Below are 23,879 nucleotides of genomic sequence, written 5' to 3' on the forward strand. Positions count from 1 at the left end.
CAGGCACACTGATTAAGGAAGTATGAAGCATACAGAGGGTGTCCTGCAAGCCACAGAAAGGCCTTCCATTGTGCTGAGTCAGAAAATCAAGTTTTCTTGATTTTCATGATCAGACCCCCCGAGGAGACTAAAAACTAAAAAACTTTACAACAATGTGAATGGCAAACTACAACATCACTTTATTACACTGATAAATCAGGGTAAACTGTCAATGAACTTGGAATTCTGTGTCTCCTGGCCTAAAAGAAAAGCTACAGTTAAAACCAAAATAATCCTCAGTCAAGAATTAACTTCCAAACGAACCAGACTTCTCCCTCAGGGTGGATATAGCAAACTTTTCTCCGCTGGCTAATCATCTTATGCAGAATAAAACCCAAACAACTTGTTCTGGAACTCAAAGTCACTCTATATCTGATTCCAACTTGACTCCAGTTTTATCTTTTTTTTTTTTTCTCCCATTCCAACTCAACCTCCCTAAAATCAAGCTCCAATCATTCAAATCTTGGCATTGTTTCCTCAATAAGCCATGCTTTCTCATGTCTTCATGCCTTAGCAAACAGCTAATCCTACACAGAAAGTTCTCCTTCTCTCTTTATATTGAAGGAGTCAGATTAATTGTCACCCCCTAGATGAATAATTTTGTGATTCCTTCTTTTGGGCCCTGCACACTTGCTCCCATTACATTCTGCTCAGACCTCTGTCATAATAAGTCTCACACTCTAAAATAATTACTTTTGTGGGTTTTTCTAAATCAGGTTCTCACTATGTAGCCCAGGCAGGTCTCAAACTTGTGATCTTTCTGCCTCAGCCTCCCAAGTACGAGGATTACAGATGTGTGCCACCATGCCCAGCTAAAAATAGTTACTTTTTACATATTTAGTTTCTCTCCCTCTCCCTCAAACCAAGTAGACCATAAAAATGAGGACAAGAGACCTCATTTCTTAACTCTGAATATATAGTCTACCACTTGGCAGACTCAAATATTGTTTGCAGACAGAACAAAATGAGTCTAGATTGGAAGCCAAGTTGGAATCATAAGGTTATACAGCAAACATGAAAGAGAAATGGTTTTAAACATTCTTAATGAGCAGGTCACACAAGAATTCCAATATCATACAATCAACTCCATCTAGTATAATATCTTTCAGAAAGACCAGGGTAGCCACAGCACCCTTTCCCATAGACAATATTTAAAACCCTGACATATTCCTATAAATAATTCACTCTTCATCATTCATCAGTAGGCAATATAGCTGAGGAAATTACTTTCTAGGTCTGTAGAAAGTAATTCTTCCTTGGGTTACCTGTGTCCTCAGGGAAGACTTAATGCTCAATGGTCATATGAGAGAAAAGTTCTCATCCATAGTGTGTTGGTCATTGCTGGTGTTCATTTCCAAACATTACTGGTATCCAACACATTCCAGTATGCTGTTTCCAAACCCCAGAGTACATTCTGTTACAGGCTTAGAAACGGCCCCAACTCCTACGGAAATGCGCAACCTTGAAGAAATAATTTAACCGCTCTGTGTTTCATGAGTTTATCTGTAGAGAGAATGAAAATAAGTTTTAGGAACACCTTATTTTGAAGATGAAATTGAACCCACAAAGGTAATAACCAGAATTTAGAACTAATTTTCCATCCAGATTTTGTTCATTGTTTCAAAAAGCATATATTCATCTGCCTTACAAACTCCTGGTGAAGGTAAAAGGAGGCAATATGTGTTGGCAGAGTAAACACTCTTTTCTTTGAACAGCCTCTATGTAATACACTTGATATTAATTATGTCAAGAATAGGCCATAGTTAATATGACCTGTAGTATTCATCTTAAGAATGTTCTTGAACACTCAGTTCACACATCAGTAATTAAGAGCTACAGAAAGGAGCCATTGTCTTTCTTTCTTTCTGTATTCAAACGCAGGCCAGGCCTAGATGAGATCCTTTGCATTCTCCATTCTCCATCCAAGCAATAAAATAATCTTTCCTATGAGATGCTGAAAGAACTGTAAAAATATGTGCCCATAGTGGCCCAGGGTTGGGTAGAAAGTCTAGAAGACACCCAGGCCAGAGGTTTTCTATTTCTCCGTGGCACGATCAGGAACATCAAATCTAGATGACCAGGACAGCACTTCCCCTCTCTGTCTCTGTCTCTGTCTCTGTCTCTGTCTCTGTCTCTCTCTCTCTGTCTCTCTCTGTCTCTCTCTCTCTCTCTTTCTCTCCATGTCCTTTCCCCTCCCCTCCTTTTACAATTTTTATTAGCATATATTAGTTATACAGGGGATTTCACTGTGACATTTACATATGCACTTACAATGTATCTTAATTAGATTCACCCCTTCCATCATTCTCCCTTATCTCCCGAGACTTCTCCCTTCTTAGAACAATTTCAACAGGTTTCATTGTTCTATTTTTGTTTTCATGCACCTATACAAAGTACATTGACCATATTCACCATCCTTCACCCTCTCCATTTACCCTCTCCTTGCCAATGGTACTAATCATTACTTTTTTTGTAGATAAAATAAATATGATCAATTTTGATTACACATCATAATTTAGAATCACTTTTACACTCCTAGACAAAGAGATGATAGGAATAAATATCAAAAGAGTCCCAAGTATTAGTATATTCTTTCTCTAAAGGTAGACAAACTAAGGTCAAGATCAATCATAACTTCAAGGAGCCATAAAGCCCACTATAGAGCAACACTTTTTAAAGCTCTTTGGGGCTATGTCAACACTGACATGTAAATTTCCATTTATGTGACTTATAAATATAAGTCCCATATAATATTATAATAATTTTTAATGAAAAAAATTTCCTTCTAACAGAACATCCTTCTCTGTGTTACTGGATAAATGCTCTTTAACAATTCCCAGCACCACACTGGATTTTATGATACTGCCATGCTCAGGGTGACACATGATATTGTATTATTCTGAGAAGCACAAAATTGATTACTCTTGAATAGTTTTCATGAGAAAGAGAATACTCTCCAGGAATGTTTCATCAAATAAAATAGTCATAGCCAAGATCATTAAGATGGTTGACTAGTTTGTGTAGTGATTGCCTCTACATAAGATCACCTTTTCTGTTCACCTCTTATTTACACAACTGTGAACCAAGAACCAACCTGCTTGGTATGGTGGCTCACATTTGTAATCCAAGCACTTAGGAGGCTAAAGCAGGGGTATCAAGAGTTCAAGGCTAGCTTAGGCTATACTGCCAGACCCTGTCTCAAAACAAAAACACTACCCTGAAAGTCAGTTCAAGAACATGGTTTCAGGAAGTGTTCAGTACTGTATCCTTTAGAAAAATTCTAGAGCTGAGTGAAGCATCTATTTAAGTCTTCCTTCATTCAGAAAATATGCCATTATTCATTGCTAATATTTAGGAATATAACTTACACATTGACCTTATGTCCTAGGAACTTTGCTGAATTAACTTAAGAATTTCAGGGTATAAATACATGATAGGCCTCAAGGTATTCAAGAGCCTGATTAATTGTACTCCTCCACCTAATATGTGTATATTTCATAATTGAAATCTCTGAGAGTTGATCTTATTGTCCATTTTTAAGTTCCTGATCAGCCTGTACTAGGGAAAATATGTCCTATTAATTTTACTAGATAACAAATGTGACAAGCTTGTCCAGCTCACTGAAGAGTAAAAGCAGTACTCACAGTTTATTACAAACCCAACTATATTCATAATAAGACAGCAGTTACCAGGGTCTGCTACTGGCTTCTGAACTTCTTGTCCCACATACTTGCATTGGAGTGAATTATCCATCTTTATCTTAATTTCAAACACATTGCAAACCAGAGAATATGAATGGAGGAAAGAAATCTTGTCATGCCACAGAATAGATCAATAATGCTTATTTTTTCCTCTTCACCAATGTAATGAAGTTAATATGCTAGGAGAAAATATTAATTTTATGTCATTATTTTACCCAGATAACTCAGATTTATGACAAACTAAATGTGAAGTAATTTATACAGCTCTCAAAGCTATATTTGGATCCATAAGGAAAATAATGTAATACCTTCCCAGGAATATATCTCCTTCTTTCCACTTCCATTAAATAGCAATGTGGAAAATATTTCAGAAATAATAAACAGCTCATGGGGCAGGTTAAAATATAAGATTCCTTTTCACATAGACAAACTCCAGCACTTAAGAAAATTGAGCAAGGGGTCCAGAGTACATTGAAATAAATTTAGAAAGCTTGCACAGTTTTTAGGACTGTGTCATTTATCTCCACCAAGATTGGCAGAGCTCAGACACTCTCTAAAGTACAAACTAAGAGTGTATCACTTAACTTATTTGTGAGAATTCCAGTATCCAGTTGATCAGCCAGCAAATAATCTGTGGAAACAGAACCACTGGATTGGTAAAAAGTTCCTGACATTTCTAGAAATTACCAAGGCAAATGCAGGAGTCCACAGTTGCCATGGACTCTAAATATCATAACAAAAATAAAGAAATAAACAAATAGATCACTGAGAAAAGCAAAAGGATCGGATTATATCCACTATGTTTTCCAGTTCCTCCTGACAAAGTTGGAAAACCAAGTCTGGTGCTTGAATTAAAATTGGAACTACAGAGAGAATTCAACCACCATGAGTAAGTAATCATGATTAATCATACCAAATAAAGTTTTTATAAGGCTATTTTAAATCTGAATCATCTGAGTAATTGTCTTAACTGCCCATTTTGTATTTCTTGCATAGCTTCTTAAATTTTTAAAAATCATGTGATTATATAAATGTTTCATAGGACTCATAGATGGAGGTGATGAGTTATTCTTAACACCTCCATTCTGGGTAAATTAAACACATGGGATATATATTAACAAGGTAGAAAGGCAGAATTTGTGCAGATTCCATGTGGTGATTTTAAAGCTGGGGAATACTAAAGGACAGTAAGCAGTGTGTCCTCAAGGGCACAACACTTTTTAGACTAAAAGATGTCCATTTCCTACACTTTGTTTGGAGACTGGACACAGAGCCTCAGCAAGTGCTGAACTACCAAACTACACCCCTACCCTGATAACTGTTTTGAACTTTACTATTTCAATGCAAATGAAACTAGTACTCTTCAGGCTTGAGACTTCAAACTAGTACTCTTGAAGCAACCAAGTTGCCTCAATGTATCGTTGTGTGCCTCTCCATATTAAGAACCTGCCCAAAGTTAAGCAGATGGGGTCTGAGCCAGGATAGCCAAGAGGCATTGCCCCAAATCTCTCTCCTCAGTAGGAGAGAACACATCTGTTTCAAAGAAAGCTTTGAAGAAAGAGGCTAGATTCAGATGATGTTTCCCATATAACAAACTAACACCCACATCCATATGTAAGAATTAATTCTTCCTCAAAGTGGTTAATTCAGTTACGGAAACCCCACAGATGAATGTCAGAAAGAATCAGTCTTATGTATTTAAGCAATGTTATAAGGATGACTTAATGTAGTGCATTTTAATATTATGTAGAATATCAACTTATCAATAGAGATAAACTGAATGCACAAGAGCAGACTTTACATTCATACATTCCCCACATCTATAAACACTGCTACCTATGGCACTACATATCAACCAATTGCTTTCAGAGAAGTCTTGAAACAGGGCAAAAACAAAATTTTCTTTAGGCCTCTGGAGTGTGGAGTAAAAAGTTCTTGCTTCAGCATCTTAGAGAAGTAGCTGGAATTTCACACCTTGCCAACGTGAGGAAGGGCATATGACCAGCTAGGATATATTCACATGTGCATGAAGCAGCATAGCATGTTCAACAGCGAGTAGTTGAACTGTCATTGAATTAAACATAAAACAGTTGTGTTAATATATTCTATAATTTCCTTATTTTTTTTTCATTTTTCTTTTATTATTCATATGTGCATACAAGGCTTGGCTCATTTCTCCCCCCTGCCCCCACCCCCTCCCTTACCACCCACTCCACCCCCTCCCGCTCCCCCCGCTCAATACCCAGCAGAAACTATTTTGCCCTTATCTCTAATTTTGTTGTAGAGAGAGTATAAGCAATAATAGGAAGGAACAAGGGGTTTTGCTGGTTGAGATAAGGATAGCTATACAGGGCATTGACTCACATTGATTTCCTGTGCGTGGGTGTTACCTTCTAGGTTAATTCTTTTTGATCTAACCTTTTCTCTAGTTCCTGGTCCCCTTTTCCTATTGGCCTCAGTTGCTTTAAGGTATCTGCTTTAGTTTCTCTGTGTTAAGGGCAACAAATGCTAGCTAGATTTTTAGGTGTCTTACCTATCCTCACCCCTCCCTTGTGTGCTCTCGCTTTTATCATGTGCTCATAGTCCAATCCCCTTGTTGTGTTTGCCCTTGATCTAATGTCCACATATGAGGGAGAACATACGATTTTTGGTCTTTTGGGCCAGGCTAACCTCACTCAGAATGATGTTCTCCAATTCCATCCATTTACCAGCGAATGATAACATTTCGTTCTTCTTCATGGCTGCATAAAATTCCATTGTGTATAGATACCACATTTTCTTAATCCATTCGTCAGTGCTGGGACATCTTGGCGGTTTCCATATCTTGGCTATTGTGAATAGTGCTGCAATAAACATGGGTGTGCAAGTGCCTCTGGAGTAACAGTCTTTTGGGTATATCCCCAAGAGTGGTATTGCTGGATCAAATGGTAGATCAATGTCCAGCTTTTTAAGTAGCCTCCAAATTTTTTTCCAGAGTGGTTGTACTAGTCTACATTCCCACCAACAGTGTAAGAGGGTTCCTTTTTCCCCGCATCCTCGCCAACACCTGTTGTTGGTGGTGTTGCTGATGATGGCTATTCTAACAGGGGTGAGGTGGAATCTTAGTGTGGTTTTAATTTGCATTTTTTCCTTTATTGCTAGAGATGGTGAGCATTTTTTCATGTGTTTTCTGGCCATTTGAATTTCTTCTTTTGAGAAAGTTCTGTTTAGTTCACATGCCCATTTCTTTATTGGTTCATTAGTTTTGGGAGAATTTAGTTTTTTAAGTTCCCTGTATATTCTGGTTATCAGTCCTTTGTCTGATGTGTAGCTGGCAAATATTTTCTCCCACTCTGTGGGTGTTCTCTTCAGTTTAGAGACCATTTCTTTTGATGAACAGAAGCTTTTTAGTTTTATGAAGTCCCATTCATCTATGCTATCTCTTAGTTGCTGTGCTGCTGGGGTTTCATTGAGAAAGTTCTTACCTATACCTACTGACTCCAGAGTATTTCCTACTCTTTCTTCTATCAACTTAAGAGTTTGGGGTCTGATATTAAGATCCTTGATCCATTTTGAGTTAATCTTGGTGTAGGGTGATATACATGGATCTAGTTTCAGTTTTTTGCAGACTGCTAACCAGTTTTCCCAGCAGTTTTTGTTGAAGAGGCTGCTATTTCTCCATCGTATATTTTTAGCTCCTTTGTCAAAGATAAGTTGCTCATAGTTGTGTGACTTCATATCTGGATCCTCTATTCTGTTCCACTGGTCTTCATGTCTGTTTTTGTGCCAGTACCATGCTGTTTTTATTGTTATTGCTTTGTAATATAGTTTGAAGTCAGGTATTGTGATACCTCCTGCATTGTTCTTTTGACTGAGTATTGCCTTGGCTATTCGTGGCCTCTTGTGTTTCCATATAAATTTCACAGTAGATTTTTCAATCTCTTTAATGAATGTCATTGGAATTTTGATGGGAATTGCATTAAACATGTAGATTACTTTGGGGAGTATCGACATTTTTACTATGTTGATTCTACCAATCCATGAGCATGGGAGATCTCTCCACTTTCTATAGTCTTCCTCAATCTCTTTCTTCAGAAGTGTATAGTTTTCCTTGTAGAGGTCTTTCACATCTTTTGTTAGGTTTACACCTAGGTATTTGATTTTTTTTGAGGCTATTGTAAATGGAATTGTTTTCATACATTCTTTTTCCGTTTGCTCATTGTTAGTGTATAGAAATGCTAATGATTTTTCTATGTTGATTTTATATCCTGCTACCTTGCTATAGCTATTGATGATGTCTAGAAGCTTCTGAGTAGAGTTTTTTGGGTCTTTAAGGTATAGGATCATGTCGTCTGCAAATAGGGATATTTTGACAGTTTCTTTACCTATTTGTATTCCTTTTATTCCTTCTTCTTGCCTAATTGCTCTGGCTAGGAATTCCAGTACTATGTTGAATAGGAGTGGAGATAGTGGGCATCCTTGTCTGGTTCCTGATTTTAGAGGGAATGGGTTTAATTTTTCTCCGTTAAGTATAATGCTGGCTGTAGGTTTGTCATATATAGCTTTTATAATGTTGAGGAACTTTCCTTCTATTCCTAGTTTTCTTAGAGCTTTTATCATGAAATGATGTTGGATCGTATCAAAGGCTTTTTCTGCATCTATTGAGATGATCAAATGGTTTTTGTCTTTGCTGCTGTTAATGTGGTTTATTACATTTATTGATTTTCGTATGTTGAACCACCCCTGCCTGCATCCCTGGGATGAAGCCTACCTGGTCGTGGTGAATAATCTTTTTGATGTGTTGCTGAATTCGGTTTGCCATTATTTTGTTGAGGATTTTTGCATCAATGTTCATTAAGGAGATTGGCCTATAGTTCTCCTTTTTGGAGGTGTCTTTGCCTGGTTTTGGGATAAGTGTAATACTGGCTTCATAAAATGTGTTTGGCAGTTTTCCTTCCCTTTCTATTTCGTGGAACAGTTTAAGGAGGGTTGGTATCAGTTCTTCTTTAAAGGTCTGATAGAATTCAGCAGAGAATCCATCAGGTCCTGGACTTTTCTTTTTGGGGAGACTCTTGATTGCTGCTTCAATTTCATTTTGTGTTATAGGTCTATTCAGGTGATTAATTTCCTCTTGGTTCAGTTTTGGATGATCATATGTATCTAGAAATCTGTCCATTTCTTTTAGATTTTCAAATTTATTTGAATATAGGTTCTCAAAGTAGTCTCTGATGATTTCCTGGACTTGCATGGTGTTTGTTGTTATCTCCCCTTTTGCATTCCTAATTCTACTAATTTGGGTTTTTTCTCTCCTCATTTTAGTCAGGTTTGCCAGGGGCCTATTGATCTTGTTTATTTTTTCAAAGAACCAACTTTTTGTGTCATTAATTCTTTGTATGGTTTTTTTGGTTTCTATTTCGTTGATTTCAGCTCTTATTTTTATTATTTCTCTCCTTCTATTTGTTTTGGGATTTGCTTGTTCTTGTTTTTCTAGGAGTTTGAGATGTATCATTAGGTCATTGATTTGGGATCTTTCAATCTTTTTAATATATGCACTCATGGCTATAAACTTTCCTCTCAAGACTGCCATAGCTGTGTCCCATAGGTTCCGGTAGGTTGTGTATTCATTTTCATTGACTTCTAGGAACTTTTTAATTTCTTCTTTTATTGCATCGTTGATCCATTCTTCATTAAGTAATGAGTTATTTAGTTTCCAGCTGTTTGCATGTTTTTTGTCTTTACTTTTGTTGTTGAGTTCTACTTTTACTGCATTGTGGTCAGATAGTATGCACGGTATTATTTCTATTTTCTTATATTTGCTGAGGCTTGCTTTGTGCCCTAGGATATGATCTATTTTGGAGAAGGTTCCATGGGCTGCTGAGAAGAATGTATATTGTGTAGAGGTTGGATGAAATGTTCTGTAGACATCTACTAGGTCCACTTGATCTATTGCATATTTTATATCTTGGATTTCTTTATTGAGTTTTTGTTTGGATGACCTATCTATTGATGATAATGGGGTGTTAAAGTCTCCCACAACCACTGTGTTGGCGTTTATATATGCTTTAAGTCTTTCAGGGTATGTTTGATGAAATTGGGTGCGTTGACATTGGGTGCGTACAGATTGATGATTATTATTTCCTTTTGGTCTATTTCCCCTTTTATTAGTATGGAATGTCCTTCTTTGTCTCGTTTGATCAATGTAGGTTTGAAGTCTACTTTGTCAGAGATAAGTATTGCTACTCCTGCTTGTTTTCGGGGGCCATTGGCTTGGTAAATCTTCTTCCAGCCTTTCATCCTAAGCCTATGCTTATTTCTGTCATTGAGATGAGTCTCCTGTAAGCAACAAATTGTTGTATCTTCTTTTTTAATCCATTTTGTCAAACGGTGTCTTTTGATGGGTGAATTAAGTCCATTAACATTAAGCATTAGTACTGATAGGTATGTGGTGATTCCTGCCATTTAATTGTCTTAGTTGTTTGAAGGTTTGATTGTGTGTACCTAACTTGTGTTACTCTCTACTGTCTTGCTTTTTCTTATCCTGTGGTTTGGTGCTGCCTGCCTTTTCATGGTTAAGTTCGGTGTCACTTTCTGTGTGCAGGATCCCTTGCAGAATCTTTTGTAATGGTGGCTTTGTGGTCACATATTGTTTTAGTTTCTGCTTGTCATGGAAGACTTTTATTGCTCCATCTATTTTGAATGATAGCTTTGCTGGGTAGAGTATCCTGGGGTTGAAGTTATTTTCATTCAGTGCCCGGAAGATCTCACGCTCTTCTTGCTTTTAATGTTTCTGTTGAGAAGTCTGCTGTGATTTTGATGGGTTTACCTTTGTATGTTACTTGTTTTTTCTCTCTTACAGCCTTCAATATTCTTTCCTTAGTTTCTGAACTTGTTGTTTTAATGATGATATGTCATGGAGTAGTTCTATTTTGATCTGGTCTGTTTGGTGTCCTGGAGGCCTCTTGCATTTGTATGGGAATATCTTTCTCTAGATTTGGGAAATTTTCCATTATTATTTTGTTGAATATATTACGCATTCCCTTCGCTTGCACCTCTTCTCCTTCTTCGATGCCCATGATTCTCAAGTTTGGTCTTTTGATGGAGTCAGTGAGTTCTTGCATTTTCTTTTCACAGGTCTTGAGTTGTTTAATTAATAGTTCTTTGGTTTTTCCTTTAATTATCATTTCATCTTCAAGTTCTGAGATTCTGTCTTCTGTTTGTTCTATTCTGCTGGATTGGCCTTCCGTTTTGTTTTGCAGTTCTGTTTCGTTCTTTTTTCTGAGGTTTTCCATATCCTGGCAGTTTTCTTCTTTATTGTTGTCTATTTTTGTCCTGAGTTCATTTATCCATTTATTCATTGTGTTCTCTCTTTCACTTTGGTGTTTATACAGTGCTTCTATGGTTTCCTTTATTTCTTCTTTTGCTTTTTCAAATTCTCTATTTTTATTGTCTTGGAATTTCTTGAGTGTCTCCTGTACATTTTGGTTGACCCTATCCAGTATCATCTCTATAAAATTCTCATTGAGTACTTGTAGTATATCTTCTTTTAAATTATTCTTGTGGGCTTCTTTGGGTCCTTTGGTATAGTTTATCTTCATTTTGTTGGAGTCTGGATCTGAGTTTCTGTTCTCTTCATTTCCCTCTGGTTCCTGTACTAATTTTTTGCTGTGGGGAAACTGGTTTCCTTGTTTTTTCTGTCTTCCCGTCATTGTCCTTGGTGTTGTTACTGTCCCTGTACTGTGTGTAATTAAGTATTTTCTAGCTTGTAATAATAACAATGGTAATATTGAGAATGGAAGAGTGAGCTGAGATGGAAAGCAAGAAGTTAAAGAAAAGGGGAAAACAAATATGCAGACAAGAGGGAGAAAGCAGAACAAGGTATCAGACAAGAGAGTTTCAAAGGTATAAACAGGGAGTGTTAGTGTACTAATCGACAGTAAGCTGAACAGACAATAGAGAGACAGAGAGAGGATTGAAAATCAAAGATAAAAAAATAAAAAATAAGTATATGAAAGTAATATCTATATATAAAAATGAATTAAAATAAAATGGAAAATAGAAAATTAAAAAAAAAAAAAAAACCAAAAAACTTCCAAGTTTATATGCAATGCAATTTCAGTCTTAATAATTTGGATGTCCGTCTCAATCTCCAGTCCTGGAGTTGGTGCCTCAGATGTTGTTCTGTAGTTGTCTCATCAAAGGGGATGCATAAAGTAGAACAAAACTACACTCACACACACACAGAAGAAAAAAAAAAAAAAGCCCCACCAAGTGTCCCCAGTTCAAATGCAATACAGTTTCAGTAAGTTTTTCGGCTTGCAGGTGTAATTCGGTTGTTCTCTCATCAAAGGTAGGGAGAAAAAGAAAAAAAAGCGTCTGGAGGCAGTTCTGAGAGTGGTATCTGCAACTGTGGCTTGCCTGCCTGCTGCTCTCAGCCTGTAGCTGGCGGCGTTATTTATGCAGATCTCTGGGGTGAGCTAGCACTCACCTGGTCCCACAGGCTTTGTTTGCTCAGAGTTCTCCTGTGCGGGGGAGGGGGGGGGGGACACGGACTCTGCTACAGGCTTTCCCCTTTCCAAGCACTGGGAAAGGTGACACTGCCCCGCGTTGTCAGGCCTGCATGTTTATTTACAGTTCATGTGGGAGGTGGGTCTTCCCCCATCTCCTGTGAAGTTTTCCTCCCACTGCCACTTTCAGCAGCTTTCCTGCTCCTGCTTACTGGGTGGTGCTGCTGCTCCTGCCGGCCGCCATGTTTGTTTACAGTTCACGTGGGAAGTGGGTCTTCCCTCTCTCACAAGCTTTCCCGCTCCTGGTTGCTGGGCGCGCGCCCCGCTCCCGCCAGAGCCTCTCCGGCCCACCTGGCTTGTTTATTTACAGTCCCGGGAAGGATTCCCTTCCCCCAATCTTCAGCAATCAGGGTGCCCCACCCTCTTTCCAGCGTGTCTTAACTGTTCTTATTGCTTAGTACTCAGTTTCTCTTTTTTTCCCGGGTGGAGGTCAGTCTGTCCAGGGGGCTATGCTGCTCTGGCCCAGGCTTGTCTGTGGGGGAACCGCGGTACTGCGAAGCTCACCTGGTCCGCGTCTTCCCAAGCCGTATGGGCGCCGGCCACTGGCAGCCCCGGGGGCCTCCTCGGTTCTCCGTTTAATGTGAAGTGGAGATTCTCTGCGCCGGCTGGAGATGTGGAGGGGTCAAAGTTATGCCTTTTCTCGGTGATTATGCCTGTAAAGTGTGTCTCCAGCGTCTCTCCAAGATTTCACTATAGGAGGGTCGCTTTCTGCTTCCTACCTCTAGCCGCCATCTTGGAATTCTATAATTTCCTTATAAATAAACCATGCACTGCAGTCACATTGCTACTCATCCTCATCTTTTAACACTAGGAGAAAAATCTCATGAATTTTCCTTGAAATTTTACAAGATCACCCAAAACACATTCTAGTAGAAAGTTACAAAAACAATTACAGTAGACATAAATTCATAAATGACTTACAGTTTAACTTAAATGAAAAAGAAAACCTTTACAATTTATTTATTTTCCATTACCCTTGGATTTTGGGTTACGCATTTCATTCCATTCTGATTCAGCAGCACTAGGAGGTAGAAGTATTCCTCAGAGCTTGGTGAAAAAGTTACAAACTCTGAAGCAGAACAGTTCTGAGTTTGAATTCTGCCTTCATTTCTCAATAACTGTATGATGCGAGATAGATTTCTTATCTTCTCTAGCCTCAGTTTCCTTGTATATAAAGCAGGTGCTAGAATACCTGTGGTACAAATAGATAGCCTGATAAGTAAATACAATTATATGTAAGGAACTTTGTAGAGAGTCTGATATGTAGTGAGAGTTCAATAAAAATTTAAAATAACAAAATAAAACAATGCAATGTTGGTCTGTAAATGCAAACAAAGCTTGGAATTTATGCAATCATACAAATAATTGAGAATTCTCATCTTTGAGCAATGACTAGCCATTTTTAATATAAAGAGTGATGTGGGGTTTCAGATAAACATGGTTTAGAGTTTGATTTTCTGACAAAGTAAATCAATTCTCTTTTATCCTTTAAATATATACAACTAATCTAAACTTCTGTTCTTACTAAACTCTTTAACTTCTGTGACTTTGATTCTCCTATTTTACTCTATAGTTAAAAGATGTGGTATATTGTTTACTACAAAGAAAAGCCTAGAAGAGAAGTAACTATACACCACAGCAGGGGATATTTGGATATTTGGAAAGCTTAAAGGGTCATACACAGCTTGACACATGGCACACCTAAAATAGGCAGCCAGTAGAAGTCCATGGGAGCAGTCACAATAGTATCTTGACTAGATTAGCCCTGGCATTCAGTAAACACTGTTGATTGACCGACTCATCAATTGATGGGGTAGCACAGTGCTTTTCAAACCTTGCCTGCAAATTAGAATCACCTGGGAGGTCTTAACATTTTTTTTATGTACCCTGGTTGAGTTTGGTCTACATATCAGCCTTGGCATTGGTATTTTTTAAATTCTTAAGTGATTCGAATGTACATCCAGGGTTAAGAACCACTGGTGCAGCATAGCACCTACTGATCTAGAAAATAAGAAGAGAAAAAAGTATTTGCTATATATAGGTACAATGAAGATGGTCATATTCTTATTTTAATTTCTGCTAATTTTGAAGAGGAAAATCTGTCATGGAATGGCTTTTATTTAATTTAATCCAATTTAATTATAATGTTTACTGAATGCTTACTTACATACATTGCACATTGTGCTAATAACTGTTGGGAATATTCTTTTGAAGTCAGTGACAGTTCTTGGCAGAAGGAAAAATATGATTAGAGAAACAATGTTTACATACAAAAACATAATAAGAGATAACTATAAACACAATAATATAAATGATTGAATTGTCTGATTCCAAAGCTCTCAAGGAGATGAGGAGAAATGACCAAAGTGGCTGCAATCTCCACAGAAGCTAGAAGCTGGGGGAAACTGAGGTTTTGAAGTAGTAAGACTTGCAGAAACAGAGGAGAAGGAATTCTGGCATTTCTTTGGGGGGCTGTACATTGGGAAGAATCTTATTTTCAAGTCATTTTCTACCTGGACCTATATTGTTTAAAAGTGTGCCTAGCCAGTTGTCATCTCCTACAAAGTTCTTCTTTCTTCATAACTCATTGCCTGTGTGGCAGGTGAACAAACACAAATCATGATAAAATGACAGCCAGCCTGTTTCTGCAAAGGAAAAACAAAAAAAATGGAACAACCCTATAGAAATCAGACATTTAAAAAAAACTCTTACATTTGTTTTATTTTCCCTCATTGTCCAAGGGCTTTCTGGCATTTTATTTTCCTAGCTAATGTCCTTTCTTTTACCATTTGTCTTCATTCAGCAGTCTTGGTTCTTTTGATTTGGATCTGTCCTCCCTTTAAAATGTTGGCACTATTTACTTAATATTGGTTGAGAATTTTGTTTCTTTAATTTGCAATTTGTGGTTGGGAAATGATTTGCTTTTGTTTCAGGTTGTTTAATGTTTTCCAATATAATATTCCTTTTCTTGCACTCCAGTGGGTTCATTTACAAAACATTTAATGTCATTTGTGTCTTTGAAGACCAGTGTATTTGGTTAGAACAAAAGTGAGTTCCTGCACAGAGCTTGTAATAGTTTATAATTGGTAAACTATTAACTTGGCTATGTTTGTGAACTAATAAAGGGAGTAGGAAACTTTGGGATATTTATTCTTTTTCTTTTATCTATTAACTTGTTCATTCAACAAGTGTTTATTGAAACACCATCTTTGTGCCAGACACGATGCAAGGCACAAAGAAGGTTCAGCTCCTGCCTCTTTTAGAGAGTTGTAAGCTAAAATATAATGTGAAAAATACAATGACTAAGGTAAGCACAGGAGCTATGGGGAGGTCAGAAGAAGGAGAAGACCACCACTCCAGGGTGATTCTTCCAATATACTCAGCAAAGAGTTTTAGCTGGAGAGAGAGAGAGAAAGAGAGAGATCACCCCAGCCTTCAGAGGAAGAAAGGCACACAATATAATGACGCTTAGATATGGAGGAAGTGCCCTGAGATTAGACCAAAGACATGAGCATGAACCCAACATGGAAGATACAGCATGGGAGTCAAGGAGTAAGAATTTGATAATATAGGCAGCATGGAATCGTTGAAGTACTTTAGGCAAGGAGCTGCATAAGTTGGTTTAACATGACTGTGATCTGGAAAGTGGTCGGACAACAGGGAGAGAAGATGGAGGAGATAATGTAATCTGCTTGAGAACAACAAGATTATGAGCCAGAGTGGTCAAAATTCAAATGCATGAGAGGGATGGATTTGGGAGGCAGTTGGAGGTGTATCTGATGCACCTGTATACAAATACATAATTACATGTATCCATTATTATAGTGTCATACCGAGTATCCTTACTGCACTAAAATCATCCATTTATTTTAAACTCAAATGTAGAAAAGAGACAAGAGGCAAGCATCACCTCAAACATGGCCAGGATGTCCACTGACTATGGAATTCCATCGTGTAAGGACTGGCCTAGTGTAGTTACTGACACTGTAAGCCTTCATGAGTATATGGAAGGCATTAAGACACATTTGGGGTCTGAGGGAGCAGTTTTCCTCATTTTAAATATGTTATCCTACCTTACTTAGTAATCATATCTAATGTTTGCTAAGTTTAGAAAGTGAAGGAATTTGAAATAGCAAGAAGCCAAGGAAAATGAGGAAACGCCTATCCCAGCTATGAAATAGCAGCAGGTAAATAATTTTACTATTCATTCCATAATTAATGGTCCAGAGCACTGCTTGGCACATGTTAACCGACACTGTATGGCAGGAACCAAGTCATACCTCTGCCCTTGTAGAATATGCAAGCTAGTAAAGGACAGGCATTTTTATGAGAATAATTTTTCAGGTTTATTGAATCATAATTGACAAAATTATATATATACGAGGTAAACAATGTGATGTTTTGATAGGAACATTTATTGTGAAATGATTATTGCAATCAAGCAAACATCTGTCACTTCACATGGTTATCATTGTGTGTGTGCGTGTTTCATAGACAGTCAAGTATCTAGTACATAATTACTGACCAGAGCATCACACTATGCATTAGGTCTCCAGAATATTTTCATCTTGTAACTGAAAGTTTGTATCCTTTGACCAACACCTCCTCATTTCTTCCACATCTGTTTCTGAGTTTGACTTTTTAAGATTCATCATGTAAATGAGATGTGGCTTTTTACCTAGCTTACTTCACTGAGCATTCCGCCATGCTGCCACAAATGACAAGATTTACTTCTTTTTTAAGGCTGACAAAGACATTTACCTTTGCTTTATACCATACCCAAAACTCAACTCAAAATGGATAAAATACCTAAAAATAAGACCAGAAACTATTAAAGTCTCCTAGACATAGACTTTGTCAATGGTTTTTTTTTTTAGTAACTCAGGCCATAAAAGCAAAAATAAATAGGAAACATCAAACTAAATGGCTTCTGCAGACCAAAAATTGTATGTCTTTCCTCATATGTGGACTTTAGATCTAGGGCAAATACAGCAATGTTGTTGGACTTGGGTCACATGCTAAGGGGAGAGCACATACAGGAGGTATGGGGATAGGTGGAAAACCCAAAACATGAAAGTGCCTGATGTCCCCACTGCAGAGGAGCTAATACAGAAACCTTAAAGCGACAGAGGTCAATATGAGAAGGTGATCGAGAAATAGTGAAGAGGTCAGGTGGAGATGAATCAACCTGGGTTGTAACACACTTGTGCATGGAAGCAATGCTAGGAATCTCTCTGTATAGCTATCCTTATCTCAACTAGCAAAAATCCTTTGTCTTTCTTATTATGGTTATGTCTTCTCTTCAATAAAATTGGAGCAAAGAGCAGAACAGGTTCTACCTGGAAGCAAGGGGGGTGGGAGGAAAAGGGAAGAGGTGGGGGGCAGGGGGGAGAAATGACCCAAAAAATGTATGCACATGTGAATAAATGAACTTAAAAAATTTTTAAATAAAATAACTGGCTCCTGCACAGTAAAGAAAACAACAAAATGAAACAGTAGCTCATAGATTGGGAAAAACATTTATGTGGTATCTATCTAAAAGGTATTTGTAACTAAAGTTTAAAAAGAACTCATATAACTCAATAGTGGAAAAACAAGTAACTAATTAAAAAGTGGGCAGAACACCTGAATAGACATATCTACAAAGAAAGACATGTACAATATGTGAAAGGGTGCTCAACATCATTAATTATTTTTTAAAAATGCAGACAGGCACCAGTGGCTCACACCTGTAATCTTAGCTACTTGGGAGGCAGAGATCAGGAGGAGGATCACTGTTCTTGAAGTCAGCCCAGGTAAATAGTTCATGAGACCCTGTCTCAAAAATACTCAGCACAAAAAGGGCTGGTGGAGTGGCTCAAGTGGTAGAGCGCCTGCCTAACAAGCATGAGGCCCTGAGTTCAAGCCCCAGAATGGAAGAAAAGAAGGAAGGAAGGAAGGAAGGAAGGAAAGAAGGAAAGAAGGAAGGAAAGACGGAAGGAAGGAAGGAAGGAAGGAAATGTGAATAGAGCTACCTTAAGAAACCACCTCAGATTCCAAGATGGCGGCTAGAGGTAGGAAGCAGAAAGCGACCCTCCTATAGTGAAATCTTGGAGAGACGCTGGAGACACACTTTGCAGGCATAATCACCGAGAAAAGGCATAACTTTGACTCCTCCACATCTCCAGCCGGCGCAGAGAATCTCCACTTCACGTTAAACGGAGAACCGAGGAGGCCCCGGGGCTGCCAGTGGCCGGCGCCCATACGGCTTGGGAAGACGCGGACCAGGTGAGCTTCGCGGTACCGCGGTTCCCCCACAGACAAGCCTGGGCCAGAGCAGCATAGCCCCCTGGACACACTGACCTCCACCCGGGAAAAAAAGAGAAACTGAGTACTAAGCAATAAGAACAGTTAAGACACGCTGGAAAGAGGGTGGGGCGCCCTGAGCGCTGAAGATTGGGGGAAGGGAATCCTTCCCGGGACTGTAAAGAAACGAGCCGGGCGGGCCGGAGAGGCTCTGGAGGGAGCGGGGCGCGCCAGCAACCAGGAGCGGGGACGCTTGTGAGAGGAGGGAAGACCCACTTCCCACGTGAACTGTAAATAAACACGCAGGCCTGACAACGCGGGGCAGTGTCGCCTTTCCCAGTGCTTGGAAAGGGAAAAGCCTGTAGCAGAGGCCCCCCTCCCCCGCACAGGAGAACTCTGAGCAAACAAAGCCTGTGGGACCAGGTGAGTGCTAAGCTCACCCCAGAGATCTGCATAAATAACGCCACCAGCTACAGGCTGAGAGCAGCAGGCAGGCAAGCCACAGTTGCAGATACCACTCTCAGAACTGCCTCCAGACGCTTTTTTTTTGTTTTCTCCCTACCTTTGATGAGAGAACAACCGAATTACACCTGCAAGCCGAAAAACTTACTGAAACTATTGCATTTGAACTGGGGACACTTGGTGGGGCTTTTTTTTTTTATTTTTTCTTCTGTGTGTGTGTGAGTGTAGTTTTGTTCTACTTTATGCATCCCCTTTGATGAGACAACTACAGAACAACATCTGAGGCACCAACTCCAGGACTGGAGATTAAGACGGACATCCAAATTATTAAGACTGAAATTGCATTGCATATAAACTTGGAAGTTTTTTGGTTTTTTTTTTTTTTTTTAATTTCCTATTTTCCATTTTATTTTAATTCATTTTTATAAATAGATATTACTTTCATATACTTATTTTTTATTTTTTTTTATCTTTGATTTTCAATCCTCTCTCTGTCTCTCTATTGTCTGTTCAGCTTACTGTCGATTAGTACACTAACACTCCCTGTTTATACCTTTGAAACTCTCTTGTCTGATACCTTGTTCTGCTTTCTCCCTCTTGTCTGTATATTTGTTTTCCCCTTTTCTTTAACTTCTTGCTTTCCATCTCAGCTCACTCTTCCGTTCTCAATATTACCATTGTTATTATTACAAGCTAGAAAATACTTAATTACACACAGTACAGGGACAGTAACAACACCAAGGACAATGACAGGAAGACAGAAAAAACAAGGAAACCAGTTTCCCCACAGCAAAAAATTAGTACAGGAACCAGAGGGGAATGAAGAGAACAGAAACTCAGAGCCAGACTCCAACAAAATGAAGATAAACTATGCCAAAGGACCCAATGAAGCCTACAAGAATAATTTAAAAGAAGACATACTACAAGTACTCAATGAGAATTTTATAGAGATGATACTGGATAGGGTCAACCAAAATGTACAGGAGACACTCAAGAAATTCCAAGACAATAAAAATAGAGAATTTGAAAAAGCAAAAGAAGAAATAAAGGAAACCATAGAAGCACTGTATAAACACCAAAGTGAAAGAGAGAACACAATGAATAAATGGATAAATGAACTCAGGACAAAAATAGACAACAATAAAGAAGAAAACAGCCAGGATATGGAAAACCTCAGAAAAAAGAACGAAACAGAACTGCAAAACAAAACGGAAGGCCAATCCAGCAGAATAGAACAAACAGAAGACAGAATCTCAGAACTTGAAGATGAAATGGTAATTAAAGGAAAAACCGAAGAACTATTAATTAAACAACTCAAGACCTGTGAAAAGAAAATGCAAGAACTCACTGACTCCATCAAAAGACCAAACTTGAGAATCATGGGCATCGAAGAAGGAGAAGAGGTGCAAGCGAAGGGAATGCGTAATATATTCAACAAAATAATAATGGAAAATTTCCCAAATCTAGAGAAAGATATTCCCATACAAATGCAAGAGGCCTCCAGGACACCAAACAGACCAGATCAAAATAGAACTACTCCACGACATATCATCATTAAAACAACAAGTTCAGAAACTAAGGAAAGAATATTGAAGGCTGCAAGAGAGAAAAAACAAGTAACATACAAAGGTAAACCCATCAAAATCACAGCAGACTTCTCAACAGAAACATTAAAAGCAAGAAGAGCGTGGGGTGAGATCTTCCGGGCACTGAATGAAAATAACTTCAACCCCAGGATACTCTACCCAGCAAAGCTATCATTCAAAATAGATGGAGCAATAAAAGTCTTCCATGATAAGCAGAAACTAAAACAATATGTGACCACAAAGCCACCATTACAAAAGATTCTGCAAGGGATCCTGCACACAGAAAGTGACACCCAACTTAACCATGAAAAGGCAGGCAGCACCAAACCACAGGATAAGAAAAAGCAAGACAGTAGAGAGTAACATCAAGTTAGGTACACACAATCAAACCTTCAAACAACTAAGATAACTAAATGGCAGGAATCACCACATACCTATCAGTACTAACACTTAATGTCAATGGACTTAATTCACCCATCAAAAGACACCGTTTGACAAAATGGATTAAAAAAGAAGATCCAACAATTTGTTGCTTACAGGAGACTCATCTCACCGACAGAAATAAGCATATGCTTAGGATGAAAGGCTGGAAGAAGATTTACCAAGCTAATGGCCCCCGAAAACAAGCAGGAGTAGCAATACTTATCTCTGACAAAGTAGACTTCAAACCTACATTGATCAAACGAGACAAAGAAGGACATTCCATACTAATAAAAGGGGAAATAGACCAAAAGGAAATAATAATCATCAATCTGTACGCACCCAATGTCAATGCACCCAATTTCATCAAACATACCCTAAAAGACCTAAAAGCATATATAAACGCCAACACAGTGGTTGTGGGAGACTTTAACACTCCATTATCATCAATAGATAGGTCATCCAAACAAAAACTCAATAAAGAAATCCAAGATCTAAAATATGCAATAGATCAAGTGGACCTAGTAGATGTCTATAGAACATTTCATCCAACCTCTACACAATATACATTCTTCTCAGCAGCCCATGGAACCTTCTCCAAAATAGATCATATCCTAGGGCACAAAGCAAGCCTCAGCAAATATAAGAAAATAGAAATAATACCGTGCATACTATCTGACCACAATGCAGTAAAAGTAGAACTCAACAACAAAAGTAAAGACAAAAAACATGCAAACAGCTGGAAACTAAATAACTCATTACTTAATGAAGAATGGATCATCAATGCAATAAAAGAGGAAATTAAAAAGTTCCTAGAAGTCAATGAAAATGAAAACACAACCTACCGGAACCTATGGGACACAGCTAAGGCAGTCTTGAGAGGAAAGTTTATAGCCATGAGTGCATATATTAAAAAGATTGAAAGATCCCAAATCAATGACCTAATGATACATCTCAAACTCCTAGAAAAACAAGAACAAGCAAATCCCAAAACAAATAGAAGGAGAGAAATAATAAAAATAAGAGCTGAAATCAACGAAATAGAAACCAAAAAAACCATACAAAGAATTAATGAAACAAAAAGTTGGTTCTTTGAAAAAATAAACAAGATCGATAGACCCCTGGCAAACCTGACTAAAATGAGGAGAGAAAAAACCCAAATTAGTAGAATCAGGAATGCAAAAGGGGAGATAACAACAAACACCATGGAAATCCAGGAAATCATCAGAGACTACTTTGAGAACCTATATTCAAATAAATTTGAAAATCTAAAAGAAATGGACAGATTTCTAGATACATATGATCATCCAAAACTGAACCAAGAGGAAATTAATCACCTGAATAGACCTATAACACAAAATGAAATTGAAGCAGCAATCAAGAGTCTCCCCAAAAAGAAAAGTCCAGGACCTGATGGATTCTCTGCTGAATTCTATCAGACCTTTAAAGAAGAACTGATACCAACCCTCCTTAAACTGTTCCATGAAATAGAAAGGGAAGGAAAACTGCCAAACACATTTTATGAAGCCACTATTACACTTATCCCAAAACCAGGCAAAGACACCTCCAAAAAGGAGAACTATAGGCCAATCTCCTTAATGAACATTGATGCAAAAATCCTCAACAAAATAATGGCAAATCGAATTCAGCAACACATCAAAAAGATTATCCACCACGACCAGGTAGGCTTCATCCCAGGGATGCAGGGGTGGTTCAACATACGAAAATCAATAAACGTAATAAACCACATTAACAGAAGCAAAGACAAAAACCACTTGATCATCTCAATAGACGCAGAAAAAGCCTTTGATAAGATCCAACATCATTTCATGATAAAAGCTCTAAGAAAACTAGGAATAGAAGGAAAGTTCCTCAACATTATAAAAGCTATATATGACAAACCTACAGCCAGCATTATACTTAACGGAGAAAAATTAAAACCGTTCCCTCTAAAATCAGGAACCAGACAAGGATGCCCACTATCTCCACTCCTATTCAACATAGTACTGGAATTCCTAGCCAGAGCAATTAGGCAAGAAGAAGGAATAAAAGGAATACAAATAGGTAAAGAAACTGTCAAAATATCCCTATTTGCAGACGACATGATCCTATACCTTAAAGACCCAAAAAACTCTACTCAGAAGCTTCTAGACATCATCAATAGCTATAGCAAAGTAGCAGGATATAAAATCAACATAGAAAAATCATTAGCATTTCTATACACTAACAATGAGCAAACTGAAAAAGAATGTATGAAAACAATTCCATTTACAATAGCCTCAAAAAAAATCAAATACCTAGGTGTAAACCTAACAAAAGATGTGAAAGACCTCTACAAGGAAAACTATACACTTCTGAAGAAAGAGATTGAGGAAGACTATAGAAAGTGGAGAGATCTCCCATGCTCATGGATTGGTAGAATCAACATAGTAAAAATGTCGATACTCCCCAAAGTAATCTACATGTTTAATGCAATTCCCATCAAAATTCCAATGACATTCATTAAAGAGATTGAAAAATCTACTGTGAAATTTATATGGAAACACAAGAGGCCACGAATAGCCAAGGCAATACTCAGTCAAAAGAACAATGCAGGAGGTATCACAATACCTGACTTCAAACTATATTACAAAGCAATAACAATAAAAACAGCATGGTACTGGCACAAAAACAGACATGAAGACCAGTGGAACAGAATAGAGGATCCAGATATGAAGCCACACAACTATGAGCAACTTATCTTTGACAAAGGAGCTAAAAATATACGATGGAGAAATAGCAGCCTCTTCAACAAAAACTGCTGGGAAAACTGGTTAGCAGTCTGCAAAAAACTGAAACTAGAT

General features: G+C 38.0%; 1 protein-coding gene across 5 annotated transcripts in view; it reads right to left on the bottom strand.

The window, feature by feature from the left end:
- Trmt11 (tRNA methyltransferase 11 homolog) overlaps window positions 1-23,879 on the bottom strand; it is a 189,601-nt gene that overhangs the window by 52,761 nt on the left and 112,961 nt on the right. For 4 of the 5 annotated variants that reach the window (XM_074075230.1, XM_074075227.1, XM_074075221.1 and 1 more), the window contains 2 exons: window positions 3,729-4,371; window positions 1,305-1,542 (listed from right to left, as the gene is read on the bottom strand). The gene's annotated coding sequence lies outside the window, so the exon portion shown is untranslated. Of the gene's footprint in view, window positions 1-1,304; window positions 1,543-3,728; window positions 4,372-13,257; window positions 13,476-23,879 lie in introns of all 5 variants that reach the window. The other variant, XM_074075218.1, reaches the window with a different exon arrangement.

This window comes from Castor canadensis, chromosome 1, assembly GCF_047511655.1.
Source record: "Castor canadensis chromosome 1, mCasCan1.hap1v2, whole genome shotgun sequence".
NCBI classification, from domain to species: domain Eukaryota; kingdom Metazoa; phylum Chordata; class Mammalia; order Rodentia; family Castoridae; genus Castor; species Castor canadensis.